General features: G+C 36.3%; 1 protein-coding gene across 7 annotated transcripts in view; it reads right to left on the bottom strand.

The window, feature by feature from the left end:
- Positions 1–14148, bottom strand: part of Wnk3 (WNK lysine deficient protein kinase 3) — a 210387-nt gene that overhangs the window by 159416 nt on the left and 36823 nt on the right. The gene's annotated exons all lie outside the window — the stretch shown is intronic.

Raw genomic sequence — 14148 nt, forward strand, 5'->3', positions numbered from 1 at the left:
AAGCTATCAATAAAGTTCAAAGGGGAAAAACGCCTGCATTTCCAGACAATAGGGACAGAGAAAAGTATACTGATCCCATACACTGCCTGAAAATTACTCAAAGACGTTCAACAACAATGTGACATTAGAAAATGCAGTCATCTCTGCTTCCCATCACCATGACACAAGCTGTTTCTCCTCTGCAATGCCCTTTCACCATGCTGACCTTGGAACCAGCCAATTATGCACTGAAACCTCTACAAAATGAACCTTTCATTAGGAAAAAAAATGCAATCATTATAAAAATAAGGTGTTAGGCTGTCAATGGTGATGCTTGCCTGTAGTCCCTGCTACTTAGGAGGCTGAGGCAGGAGGATCATTTCAGCTCATGAGTTTAAAACCACCTCAGGCAGCGCAACGAGATCACATCTCAAGAAAAAAAAAAAGGTGTGACACAGGACAAAAAGTGAGAAATTATCAATAACATTTACTTAGAGTTAAACCTAAGTAATAATGGCTAATGTACTCTAATTGGAAAAACTGAATGAGTTTTCTCAGCATTATTTAATATAGAATACTTACAGCACGAGGACTGCAAAGCCCAGTCTGACAAATTTGCAAGACCCTGTCTCAAAATAACAACAAAAGGACCTTGGGATGAATCTCAAGACAAAGGTCCTAGGTTCAGTCCCTACTACTTGGAGATAAGACAGATTTCACAAAAAAGATACTCTATGTACTGATATGAGCAGATCTCTCAAACATACCACTGAGTGACAAAAGCAATCAAAATTTTGACACTTTGTTTATAAAAAAGAACCCTGCTGAACAAAGCTGTATTTTCTTGTATATATTTAAATGAATTAAAAAAACAGATGGATAAACAATGTGTAAACTGCAGTTGTCTATTGAAAACTAGGGAAAGACTGACATGGAAAAGTCTTTTCCTCAGATGACAACCATAGTTACTCAGCAACAGACAACCACCTAAAATTTGGTCTCTTAAGACTTTGCTTGTGTTTGACTTTTTCATTCATCTGGAACTAAATGTTGTAACTGAAGTATTTTTCTTCCAGGATTCAGGTATGCTCAATCCGTAGGATGCCTGGCATGCCTAGGCTGCACTGAGTAATGAAGAATTACCTTGGGGCTAGGGATTTAGCTTAGTGGTGCAGGTGCCTGCCTTGCATGCACAAAGTCCTGACTTCGATATCCTGTACCAAAACAACAACAAAAGAATTGTCTTGGTCCACATGCAAAAGATATAGTATAATTAAATGTAAGTAACAAAACTTCCTTTTTAAATATACTTTTATTATAACACAAGTATACCCAACTCAGTATTGCATACATTATATAATATTAAGTTTCAATTTGTACTGGGTTCTGAACCAATCTATTCCTATATCACAGTTACCACAATGTTTGAAAAAAAGGTGACTCCGGTATGTTTAATAACGTAAGGCATGTCACTTTCTTATTCTTGTTTTCTTCTCACCTATTTACATTCCATACAGATATTAAGATTATATTTCCAATCTAACAGAAAAAAATCATTGGGGGCCAGGTGTAGTTCATTTTTAGCAGTGTCTTTCACAGAGCAAAATGTTTTAATTTTGAAGTCAAATTTATGATTTTTTTTGTTATGGACCATACTTTTGTTGATACACCTATGAACACTATCCCCAACCACAGATCACAATTATTTGCTTGTTTTCTTCTAGAAATGTAAGGTTTTACTATTAGATCTATGGTCTGTTTTGAGTTAATTTTTTGTAAGGTATGAGATTTAGGTTGATGTTCTTTTTGTAAAAATATACATGCCCAACTGTTCCAGGAGCTTTTGTTGAAAAGGCCATAATTCCTAAGCTCAACTGCCATTGCACTTTTTTAAATTTATTAAGTTTCCTGGTACATTTTAGGTATACAATATGACATTCATCATTGGGAATTTGTGCCGTTACATGATATATCTTGGTTCTCATTTTTTCCCCATTCCCCTGCCCTCCCTTCAACCCCTCCACCCTTCCCTATTTACAAAGACTTTGTTTACGTTTTTTCCTTTTCTCATATTTATTCCTTTCGCTTCTTTCCTTTCCCACTTCCACTTTGGACCTTTTCTTCGTATTTCACACTATCTACTATATATTTTGTTCCTTATTTACACTTTCAGTTTCTCACACCAGAGAAACTATTCAGTATTTACTCAAGTGTGTCCTATTTATTTCACTTAAGAGTATGGCCTCAATGTGCATCCATTTAGCTATAAATGTCTCTCATTGCACATTTTTAAAAATATCATTTGATATTTGTTTAGATCTACTTCTCGACTATTGTATTCCACTGATCTCTGCTGCATTCCATTGTCTCTTTGTCAATAGCATAAATGTCTTAATTTTGATACCTTTAGAATAAAGTTTAAATCAGTTAACACAAATCCTCCCTACCTTGTTCTAATTTTCAAAATTATTTTGGTTCTTCTAGGTTTGCCATTTCTTAATAATGTTATTTAGTTAGTTTTTTTATTCTGGGAATTGAATAAACACTCTACCACTGAGCTACTTGCCCAGTGTGTTTCTTTATAATAAATGTCTTTATTTGCTTTTGAGATCACATGGGTGGGGGATTCTGAGTTGACTCTTGTTTTGTTGTCCTGAAGCAATCATTGCTCTGAAAAAGTCAGTGCCATCCTGTATCAGAGAAGAAATTAGAAATTCATATTTTCCAGGAATATATTCAATCTGCAGCAGGAGATGAAGTTCTCTCTTCCATATTTGTATTGCTGTTTTCTTATCTTACTGATCTTGCTAAAAACAGACACAATATTGGAAAAAAATAGTAATAGTAATCACTGTCTTGCACTGGAATTCATAAAAAGTTCTATTGTAGCATAGAATTTACTGGCTTATGTTTTAGTTTTCACAAATAGTTTAAAGTGAAGTAATTTCTGCTGGGTTTGGTGGTGCATACCTATAATTGCAGCACTCAGGAGGCTGAGGCAAGAGGATCACTGTGAGTTCGAGGCCAGCCTGGGCTACATAGTGAGTTGAAGACCAACCTGAATTACACAGTGAGACCTAAGGAAGTAATTTCCTTTTATATTCCTACCTTACTTTTATTTTAAAATTAGAAATGGTTGCTGAATTTTATCAAATATTTTCTCAGAACTTACTGACATGATCATACGGTTTGTTGATACATTTCCTGATATACAACTGTTCTTAAATTCTGGGGTTTTGTAGGGGGTTTTTCCATTAAATTTATTGGTACATTTTAGGTATACAATATGAAGACATTCATCATTGGGATCTTGTACCTTAAGTGAAATAAATAGGACACACGAGTAAATATGGAATAGTTGCTCTGGTGTGAGAAACTGAAAGTGTAAAAAAAGGACAAATTGTTTTGTCTTTTTAATAGACTGAAACCAGGGCCTCATATATGCTAGGCAATATATCATTGTGCTATATCTCAGGCACTACTCTTAAATTCTTAAAACAAAATGCAGGGCTGGCAATGTGGATTATACTAGGCAAGCACTCTCCTTCTGAGCTACACCACCAGGCTCTCTGATTTTTATCAAGTTCACGAATAATTTTTCAGAAAACCAGAAATAGTGTAACTTCTTTATCCTGTTATTTTTATGTCTATAATTTTATTTCTTCCTTAAAATGTTTTTAATTTTAATTTACCCTCTTCCTCCCTTTAGCTGTTATTTTCCTAGTATCTTAAAACTTCAATTGCTGGCAGTAGTGCATGCCTATAATCCCAGCTACTCAGGCCGCTGAGACAGGAGGAATGCAAGTTAGAGGCCATCCTGGGCAATTCAGTAATACTGTATCCCAAAAGAAAAAAGAACTGAGGATGCAGGATTTGATCCCCAGTACCAAACAAAAAAAATTCTTGAAGGATATAACGTTCTATATCCCCATCAAATGAAGTTTGTGGATTATAGTATTCAATTACTCTGTACTTATTCATGTCTTGTGTGTTATTTATGTCCTATTTGAAAAAAAATGCATGTGAATTTTTCTACTATATACCTATCCTTTTAAAATAAAATAAAATAAATTAGATATTCTGATTTTTGGTTTTGGGTATATCTTTTTTTAAAAGTCCAATTTCATAATATTATGTCTGATGTTTAACTTGATTTTCCACCTTCTTTGACAGTCATTAATGTTGCCATTCTTGCTTTCTCTATATCTGTTTTTATCTTTATCTTAACCTTTCTCTATGACAACTATAAGTGTTTTTAGTAAACAACACACGTGGGTTTTATCTTTCAATACCCTCCAATAATCCTGAGATTTGCTTTTCTTTTTTGTGGTCCTGGGGATTGCTAGGCTAGCACTCTACCACTGACATACTCACTGACCTTTTCTATTTTTATGTAGATAGAGTATTGCTAAGTTGCCCAGGCTGGCCTCACACTTGCAATCCTTCTTGCTTCAGCTTCTTGAGTAGTTGAGATTGTAGGCATATGTCACGGTACCCAGCAGTTTTGAGTTTTGTTTGTTTGTTTGTTTGTTTTTTGTTTTTGGTACCAGGGATTGGACTCAGAACCTTGAATTTGCAAGGAAGGCACCACTGAGCTAAATCCCCAGCCCTTTTTTGGTATTTTTATTATTCTAGAGGTTTTTAATAGACAAATGTAACATGTTCACTTTGTACAGTAAATGATACATTTCATTTTTACTCATTTTACTTATATAGCAGTACCTCAGTGCACTAACTTAATTCTTTCCATGATTTGGGTCGAAAACCAAGTTGGATGAGAATCAAATCAAATTCAATGCTTAGGTTCAATGGTGACCTTAAGGTGAAATTTGATTTGGTTCTCATCCAATTCAGTTTGCGAACAAAATTGTGGAAAGAATTAAGTTCATGAACCAAAGCATTACTGTAATGTCCTCTTTTTCTTTCCTTTCTATTATTTATTTATTAGTGTATGCTTGTGGTACATAATGATGAGTTTCATTGTGGGTATTTGGTACATGTACATGACACATCTTAATTCTTTTTTATGTCTCCTTCCCCTCTTCCCTCTGCCCCTTCCTCCTTCTTTCCATATCTTGGTCCTCTTCTCATTTGTAAAAGATCTATCTTCCTGTATCCTTTTATCTATCTTTTATTTTACTCTTTATTTACACTTTAGATTTCTCATATGAGAAAAACCATGTCATATTTAAGCTTGTATGCCTGATTTATTTCATTTAATAATATGTTTTCAATATGCAGCCATTTCCCTAAAAATAACTCCAGTTTATCCCTCTTTATAGCAGAGTAGTACTCCATGATGAATAGATATCACATTTTCTCTAGCAGTCACGTTGATAGACATATATAGGCTGCTTCCAAGATTTAGCTATTATGAACTGTGCAACTATAAACATGGGTATGCATGCATCACTGTAATATAATGTCTTTTAGGAAGATACCTAGTAGAAGAACAGCTGGGTCTCATGGAATTTCTAGTTTTAGTGGGTTTTTTGTTTTTTTGAGACAGGGTCTCACTATATAGTTTGTCGAAAAGGTCATACTTCCAAAACTGTTACACAGATTTAATGTAATTGCAATCAAAATATCAAAAACAACATGGTACTATCACTAAAACAGACATTTGGATTAATGGAACAGAATAGATGATGCAGAAATAACCCCTGGGACATTCAGCAATTTAATCTCTGACAAAGGGGCCAAGAGTATTCACTGTAAGAATCACTTAACAAATGGTGCTGGGAAAACTGCCTATCCACATGTAGAAGACGGAAGAAGCTAGACCAATTATCTCTCACTATATACTAAACTCAGCTCAACACGAATCAAAGATCTAAATGTAAAACAGAAACACAATCTGATGGAAGATTAAAAAGATAAAACTCTAAAGACATAGGCATACTTCCCAAACAGAACCCCAGCTGCACAAGAAATAACATCAAGAATCAACAAGTGGGATCACACCAAATTAAAAAGCTTCTGTACAGCAAAGTAAACAACCAACAGAGCGAAGAGATAATCTACAGAATGGAACAAAATTCTGCCAGTTATTCCTCAGAGGACTAATATATCTAGAATATATAAAGAATTAAAAAAATTAGATCCCCAAAATAAAAGACTCAATAAAAAAATGGACAACTGGAATGAATAGACACTTTTCAGAAGTACAAATGGTCAATAAATACATGAAAATGTTCAATATCTCTGGTTATCAAGAAATAGCTATTATCAAGAAACCAAATAATAACAAATGCTGGCAAGGCTGCAGGAAAAAAGAACCCTTCCTACACTGTCAATAGTAATATAAACTAGTGCACAACCACCATGGAAATCATTATGGAGACTCCGCAAAAAAACTAAAACTAGAAATTTCATTGCACATAGCTATTCTCCTTCTAGGTATCTTTCCAAAAGAGTTTAAAGACATATTACAGTGATACATACATATCCATATTTATGGCAGCACAACTTGTAATAGCTAGATTTTGGAAGCAGGCTGTATGTCCATCAACAGAGAAATGGATAAATATGGTATTTATAAACAATGGAGTACTATTCTGCTATAAAGAATATAAATTTGGGTCATTTGTGGAAATCTTGAGATCTTAATGCTAAGATACATCATATATACAAAGTTAAATATCACATGGTTTCTTTTATATGAAAAACCCAAAGTACCAATAAATTATATGACAGCCCAACATTCCAGATGGACATGAATTTTGGGAGGTTGCTATTCAATTCCATATAGTCCTCCCTATGGCCACCAAATTGTGGCTTTGTACAATAGGTCCCCAACTTATGAACAATTTGAGTTGGGAACTTTCATGGTACACTGTATAAGACTCATTCATCAGATTATGAAGGAATCCAACTTATGAATGTTCTGTCGGAGTGGAACTCATTTGTAATTCAGGGACTTACTGTATAATTATACTTTCAACAGCTTCCAATGAGTTCATCTTTTTATCATTATAAAATGTCTCTATTGGCCAGGCATGGTGGTACACACTTGTAATCCCAGCACTTGGGAGGCTGAGGCAAGGAGGATCACCACGGATATGAGGCCAGCCTGAGCTACATACTGAGTTCAAGATCAGCCTAAACTACATAGTGAGACCCTGTCTCAAAAGATAAAATAAAATGTCTCAGTCTCTAGTATAATTTTTTTTTTTTTTTTTTTGGTACCGGGGATCAACCTCAGGACCTTGCACTTGCAGGTCAGGCAGCAACACCACTGATCTAAATCCCCGGCCCTCTAGTACATTTTTGTTTTAAAGTTTAGTTTAGCTGGGCATGCTGGAACATGCCTGTAATCCCAGGATCACCCCAAATTTGAGGTCAGCCTGGGCTATGTGAGTGAGTTCAAGGACAGCTTAAAGTACATAGAGACCATGTCTCAAAAAAAACAAAACAAAATAAAAGTTTGGCTTGACTGATATTAATATAGCCACTGCAGCTTTCTTATGCCTGCTGTTTATGGGATATAACTTTTCATATACTTTATTTACAATCTACTTTTGGACTTTGAATATGAAATATATATCCTCTGAGCATCATATAATTAGATCTTGGTTTTTATCTTGTCTGATAATCTCTGCCTTTTGATTGGATGGATCTTTTAATAATTCACATTTAAAATTATTGATCTAATTGGATTTACATTTGCCATTTTACTTTTTCCAATATGCCTCATATCTTTTTTATTAATCCTTTATTACTTCTTTTGCATTAAATGAACTTTTCTAGCACAAAAAAAGAAACATCACTTCCAAAAGGTAAACTACTGCCTTATCAGCTATGCCTCTTAATGCAAACACTAACAATGACCTACAGAACCAGATCGGAAGCTTCAAGGACCTGTTTCTACAAATGTAAAAGAAAGAAATCATCAACAATGATGTAAAAGCTGTATTATATAATACCTTGTTCAAATATGGGTGAATAATAAAAGGCTTAAAACCATACTTAGCTTACAAAGAACTCTATCACTGAATATTCTTCTTTATTAGTACATTTGCAGCACGTAATGATTACATTTACTGTGGGGAGTTGGTACATGTACATAACACTTCAATTCTTAATTCACTTTATCCCTCTCCCATCCTTCTCTGTCTCTTCAAATCCTTGGTCCTCTTCCCATCAATGAATATTCTGGATGAATATGAGGTTGCTCAATATTTTATCGCTGTCACTTACTTGCTTTATCATAAACTGCTTCTCTTGCCCAAGGTACCTAACTAGCACTGGAAATATTGGAAGCCATGTATGCTAACATTACAGCACTTTGGGGGAGGGTGCTGAGGATTGAGCCCCCAGGGCTCAGGCATGCTAGCTAGGTAAGTGCTCTACTACAGAAGTAAGACAACAGCCCTACCCAGTTATTACAGCTTGTAGCTAGATGTCCCCCCAAAGCCTCAGGAGCTCATAGGTGGGGCTTTTTGGAAGGTAGGCTTGCTGCTGCTGTTTGCTATTTGCTGCTTTCTGCCTGCCATACCATGAACATTTTCTCCTCTGTGATGCCCCTCTGCTATGCTGCACTGCTTTGGAGCCGGGTGACTATGGACTAAACCTCTATAAGTTGTGAGCTGAAATAAACTCTTAACTTTCCTTATTTGGTACTTTGTCTCAGCAACACAAAAAGTAACTAAGATAACCAGTAATGTATCAGCTCAGTGACACAGTACCTATCTAACATATGTGAAGTTTCATTCTCAGCACTGCTCCGCCAAAAAATATATATATACTGAAAGGTAAATGAATCACATATAGAACTGGGTTCACTTGTCTTCTAAAACTTTTGAACAAAGAAGCATGTTGGGCTGAGGATTTGGCTCAGTGGTGTGCGCACCTGCCTCACAAGTGCAAGATCCTGAGTTCGATCCACAGTACCAAAAAGTAAATTAATTAATTAATTAGAAAAATTTTTAAAGCATGTTTTCATCCAGTACGGGCTTAAACATCCATTTCATTTGGTTCTGTTTACTGCCTTAGCAGGAGGATATGTAGGAACATTTAGTTTGTTTGTTCTGACTATACCCACAAAACTAGCTTCTGATTATAATTTGGCTTCACATATATCTAATATATACATGACATAGAGCATTTTTCCTAACAACTATATTCTTCATTTGAAATTAATAAACTTTTATCCTACATTTAGAAGTTTGAGAAAGAGCAAGTCAGTTTCTTTATATCTGACAACATCTGTGCATTGACAATAGGTGAAGGCCAAATACTAAACCATGACAACTTAACCATGAAGTAATTTGATCTAGACCCCTATACCCAGGAATGATACCCCTAATATGCCCAGGTATGACAACCCTAATGTGCATCCCTTGAGCTACAGGAGTTTAATGTTAAATGTCTTAAATACAATCCACTTAAATCATATGCTCTAAAATAGTTCGCCAGGCATGGTAATGCATACCTGTAATCCTACCACTTGGGAGGCTGAGGCAGGAGGACCCTTGTGAGCTCACACTCAGCCTAGGATACATAGTGAGTTCAAGACCAGCCTGAACTACATGCGAAACTCTGTCTCAAAAAAACAAAAAATGGTTAAAATTATAAAAGAGATACAGGTGGTGGTATAGGCCTGTAATTTCAGCACTCTGGGATGCTGAGGCAGGAGAATTCTAAGTCTGACCCAGTTTGGGCATTTTAATGATATAGCCATAACCTGTTTCAGATTTTTTTAAAAATTTAAAAAGCACTAGGAATGTAGCTCATTGTAAAGGTCTTGGGTTCAATTCCAGGTACCATAAAAAATAAATAAATAAAAACATAAAAGAGGGCTGGGAAGCCAAGTACATTCCTATAGTCTCAGCTACTTCAGAGGCTGAGGTAGAAGGATCATTTAAGCCCAGTAATTCAAGCCCAGGCTGGACAACATAGTCAGAATCTGCTTTTTAAAAAAAAGCTGGGGCCAGGGATTTAGCTCAGTGGCACCACACCTGCCTCACAAGCATAAGGTCTTCAGTTCAATCCCCAGTAAGCCCCACCACCATGCCAAAGGATGAGATGTAGCTCAGTAAAAGAGTACTTGTCTATCATGGACAAGGTCCTAGGCTGCACCATTAGCAACCAAAATAAATAAGTAAGTAAATAAACCTACTCAAATAAGTAATAAAACATTCTTAAATGTTCTATGCAAATTATTATAATAATAGCGAAGCATGGTGGCACATGCCTGTAGTATCAGCTATTTGGATTGCTGAAGCAGAATGATTTTTTGAGCTCATGAGTTTAAGTCCAGTAACAAATTATCATAAACTTAGTGGCAGCCAGGAATAGTGGCACACACCTGTAAGTCCAGCACTCAGAAGGCTGAGGCAAGAGGACTGCCATGAGTTCAAAGCCAGCCTGGCTACATAGTAAATGTAAGACCAGCCTGAACTATATAGAGAAACCTTGCCTCAAAAAAATTTTTTTAATTCACCAATATAACACAAATGTATTCAGAAGTCCACAAAGAGCCTCACTAGAATAAAATGAAGGGATAAGCAGGGCTATTCCTGATGGAAGCTCTAGGAAACAATCTGACTCCTTGCCTTTTCCAGCTTCTAGAGGCTGCCTACATTCCTTGGTTTATTACCCCAGTCTAGTAATAGCATCGCTCCAAAATGTCTTCTATGCTTCCATCCTTATATCTTTACTTATGGCCATCCTGGCTCTCTTATCAAGGATCCTTATAGAAGCAGGAGATATTTTTTTTTTTGTACCAGGGATTGAATTCAGAACCTTGCAATTGCTAGGCTTGCAGTGGAAACACAGAGCTAAATCCCCAGCCACCTTCTTTTTTTTGGGGGGGGGCAGAAATTGAACTTAGGACCTTGCACTTGTAAGGCAGGAGGCAGCACCACTGAGCTAAATCGCTGGCCCAAGGATCCTTGCAATTATACTATTTCTATCCAGATAATTCAGGATAATCTCCTATTCTCCAGCATGTTAATCTATTTTTTAAATTGAGTTTATTGGTACTTTTTAAGTATACATTATAGTTACATTTATCATTGGGATCTTGTACCTTTACACGACAGATCTTGGTTCTCATTTTTCCCCATACCACTGTCCTCCCTTCACCCCCTCAACCCTCCCCTATTTACAAAGACTTTGATTCCATTTTTTCCTTTCTCATATTTTTCTTTTCCCTTATTTCCTTTCCCCTACCCTTCCCACTTCCCCTACACCTTTAGCCTTTTACTTCCTATTTCACATTATCAGTTATACAATTTGGGTCTTATTTACACTTTTAGTTTTTCACACCAGAGAAACTCCAGCACTTTAATCTAATCTGCAAATTATTCATAAGGTCACTATTGACAAATTACAGGGTTTAAGAGATGGACTTCTTTGGGATGTCATGATTCAACCTACTAACTTTACCAGTTTATTCTCTTTTTTTAAAAAGAGACCTCAGCAGCAGAGGTAGAACTGCGTGGAGCTGGCCTAAAACTCTCATGCCAGCTGACCTCAATGGCAGACCAGTAGGAGAAGGAGCCACACAGGCACCTGCAGCCCCCCTAAAGCCCAGCTCCCAACACCACCACTGCACCTCTTGCCTCCTGGCTGTGCTGGTACCTGAATTCATACCACAAAGAGCATGGGGGGGGCAACAATGCCATTGTCCTGAGGTATAGCCTCAATTTTTATTTAATTCACACAGAAAAGGTGACAGATTAATAACTACCACAAATTGTCATTTTATAGGCTGTGCTTGATGCATTTGTGTTGCTGGTTGCACCACTTGGGCTAAGATGTTGGAACTGATTCAATTAGTTGTCCTCCTGGTATAATGAAAAAGAGATTGCCTCAGAGTCATTAGAGACTCAAAACCTAAAGACAAGCTATAATAGGAAGATCGAATAATTAACCCATGTAACAAACAAAGCACCACCAACAAAAATAAAAATGTGAAGACATTCAAACCAGGCTCAAGTACAAACACAGACTTCTCCCTTACCCGAAGGCAAGTTCTGGGGGAAATGAGGTGGAAATGTCAGATAATCAACCAGCTGGACACTCTGAACTGACAGCACAGGAAGTGTCAAAACAGATGAATGAGGCTCTAGAAAAATTCAAAACAGAAATAATAACCCAGATAACTACAGAGATGGTGACATGATTAGAGACTCTAGAACAGAAACAGATTTTAAAAAATACATGCACATAGGACCATGATAGAAGCTGTGAATGCTCCACATAGGAAAGAAATGGAAAGCATGAAGGCCCAACATAGAAAAGAAATGGATCCCAATAAACAGATTCAAACAGATATCCAGGAGATTAAAAACTCTATTGAAAGTTTACATATCAGACTGAGTCAATCAGAAGATAGGATATCAGATATAGAAGACAGGATGGAGATCAGTGATCATGAAAAGAAGGATGTCTTAAAAATAGTAAGGGAACATGAGAAATCAATCCAATAGCTCCTAGATGATACAAAGAAGAATAATATAAGACTGATAGGCCGGGCATGGTGGCACACGCCTGTAATCCCAGCACTCAGGAGGCTGAGGCAGGAGGATCGCTGTGAGTTTGAGACCAGACTGGGCTCCATAGTGAGTTCCAGGTCAGTCTCAACTACATAGTGAGACCCTGTCTCAAAACGTCCCCCCCAAAAAAACCAACCAACCAAAAAAACAAACAAAAAACGAGAAACTAGAGACATTTATAGCTAAGTGGATGCACATTGAGGACATTCTCTTAAGTGAAATTAATAGGACACACACACATGCGTAAATACCATATAGTTTCTCTGGTGTGATAAACTAAAAGTATAAGTAAGAGTAAAAATTTCTAATTTGTATTGTATAATAGGAAGAAAAGGTCTAAAGGTATTGGGCAAATGGGAGGGGTAGGGCAAAGGGAAAAAGGGAAGAGAAAAAATAAGAGAAAAGGAAAAAATGGAAACAAAGTCTTTGTAAATAGGGAAGGGTGGAGGCAGAAAAGGAGCGTAGGGGAATGGGGAAAAATAAGAAGCAAGATATGTCATGTAAAAGTACATGATCCCAAAGATGAATGTAATTGTATTGTATATCTAAACTGTACCAATAAAAAATATTTTTTTAAAATACTCACTGAACAGGGAAAATTAATGTGATTTCCCAAACCCAAATTGTAAATTTATAGAGTTGTTAGAGATCTAGGTACTATTGAAAGGAGGCCTGTTTACATAATCATACACCTGACGCCAGAGTGAATCTCATGACAAGCACAATCAAATTTAGGAAAAAAGAAAACAAAAATTGTCAAGCTGAGCATGGTGGCTTGTCCTTAATTCCAGTCAGTATTCTGGAAGGCTAAAGCAGGAGGAATCCCGAGTTTGAGCCTAGCCTGGGCAATTTGGTAACTTAGCAAAACACGATCTCAAAATGAAAATTAAAAAAAAAATGCTGGAGCTATAGCTCAGAATGAAGGCCCTGGGTTTAATCTTTAGTACCACAAAAAAAACTGAGGTATCTATGAAGTTCTCTCATTTGGAAAATAGCCCCATGATAAGAAAACTCAGTTCCATCAAGAAAACAAATGATAAATGTACTAGTTATAATAAAGCAAAAAAAAAAGCAAAAGTGTTTTTTGCATATATAAAAGAAAAATGTTATTGATTCTCAAGTTCTAAGTGGAGGAGAAAACTATTACAAACTTCAATTATTGATTCCTAAGAGTTATTTAACTAAGTTTTTCAACAGTATGAACTAAAATAAGTCTTGCAATTAAAGCTGGGTACAGTAGCTGTTCCCTGTAGTCCCAGATCCAGTTCGTGGGAGATTGAGGGAAGAGGATCAGTTGAACTCAGGAGTTTGAGGCTAGACATAGTGAAACCCTATCTTAAAGATAAATAAAAGTCTTCTAAATTATCTTCTAATGTCATAACTGACAGCCTTCACTTACAGTAATTTACTAATTTACCAAGTAATCACTAAATAATTTTAACAAGTTTTTTTTTTCTTTTTGGTGACCCAAAGCCTTTCACATGCTAGGCAAGCATTCTACTATTGAGCTACATGCTACATCCCCAGCCCGCAGGTTCTCTACAAAGAACAACAGTCAAAGTCTTTCCACAATGCATAAAAAATCAAGTACAGAAACTGTAAAGGATGACAAACTGTAGCTGAATGTGGTAGCGTATGCTATAATTGCAAATACTGAGGCTGAGAC

Source organism: Fukomys damarensis, unplaced genomic scaffold, assembly GCF_012274545.1.
Source record: "Fukomys damarensis isolate Sample0158 unplaced genomic scaffold, DMR_v1.0_HiC HiC_scaffold_39, whole genome shotgun sequence".
NCBI lineage: Eukaryota > Metazoa > Chordata > Mammalia > Rodentia > Bathyergidae > Fukomys > Fukomys damarensis.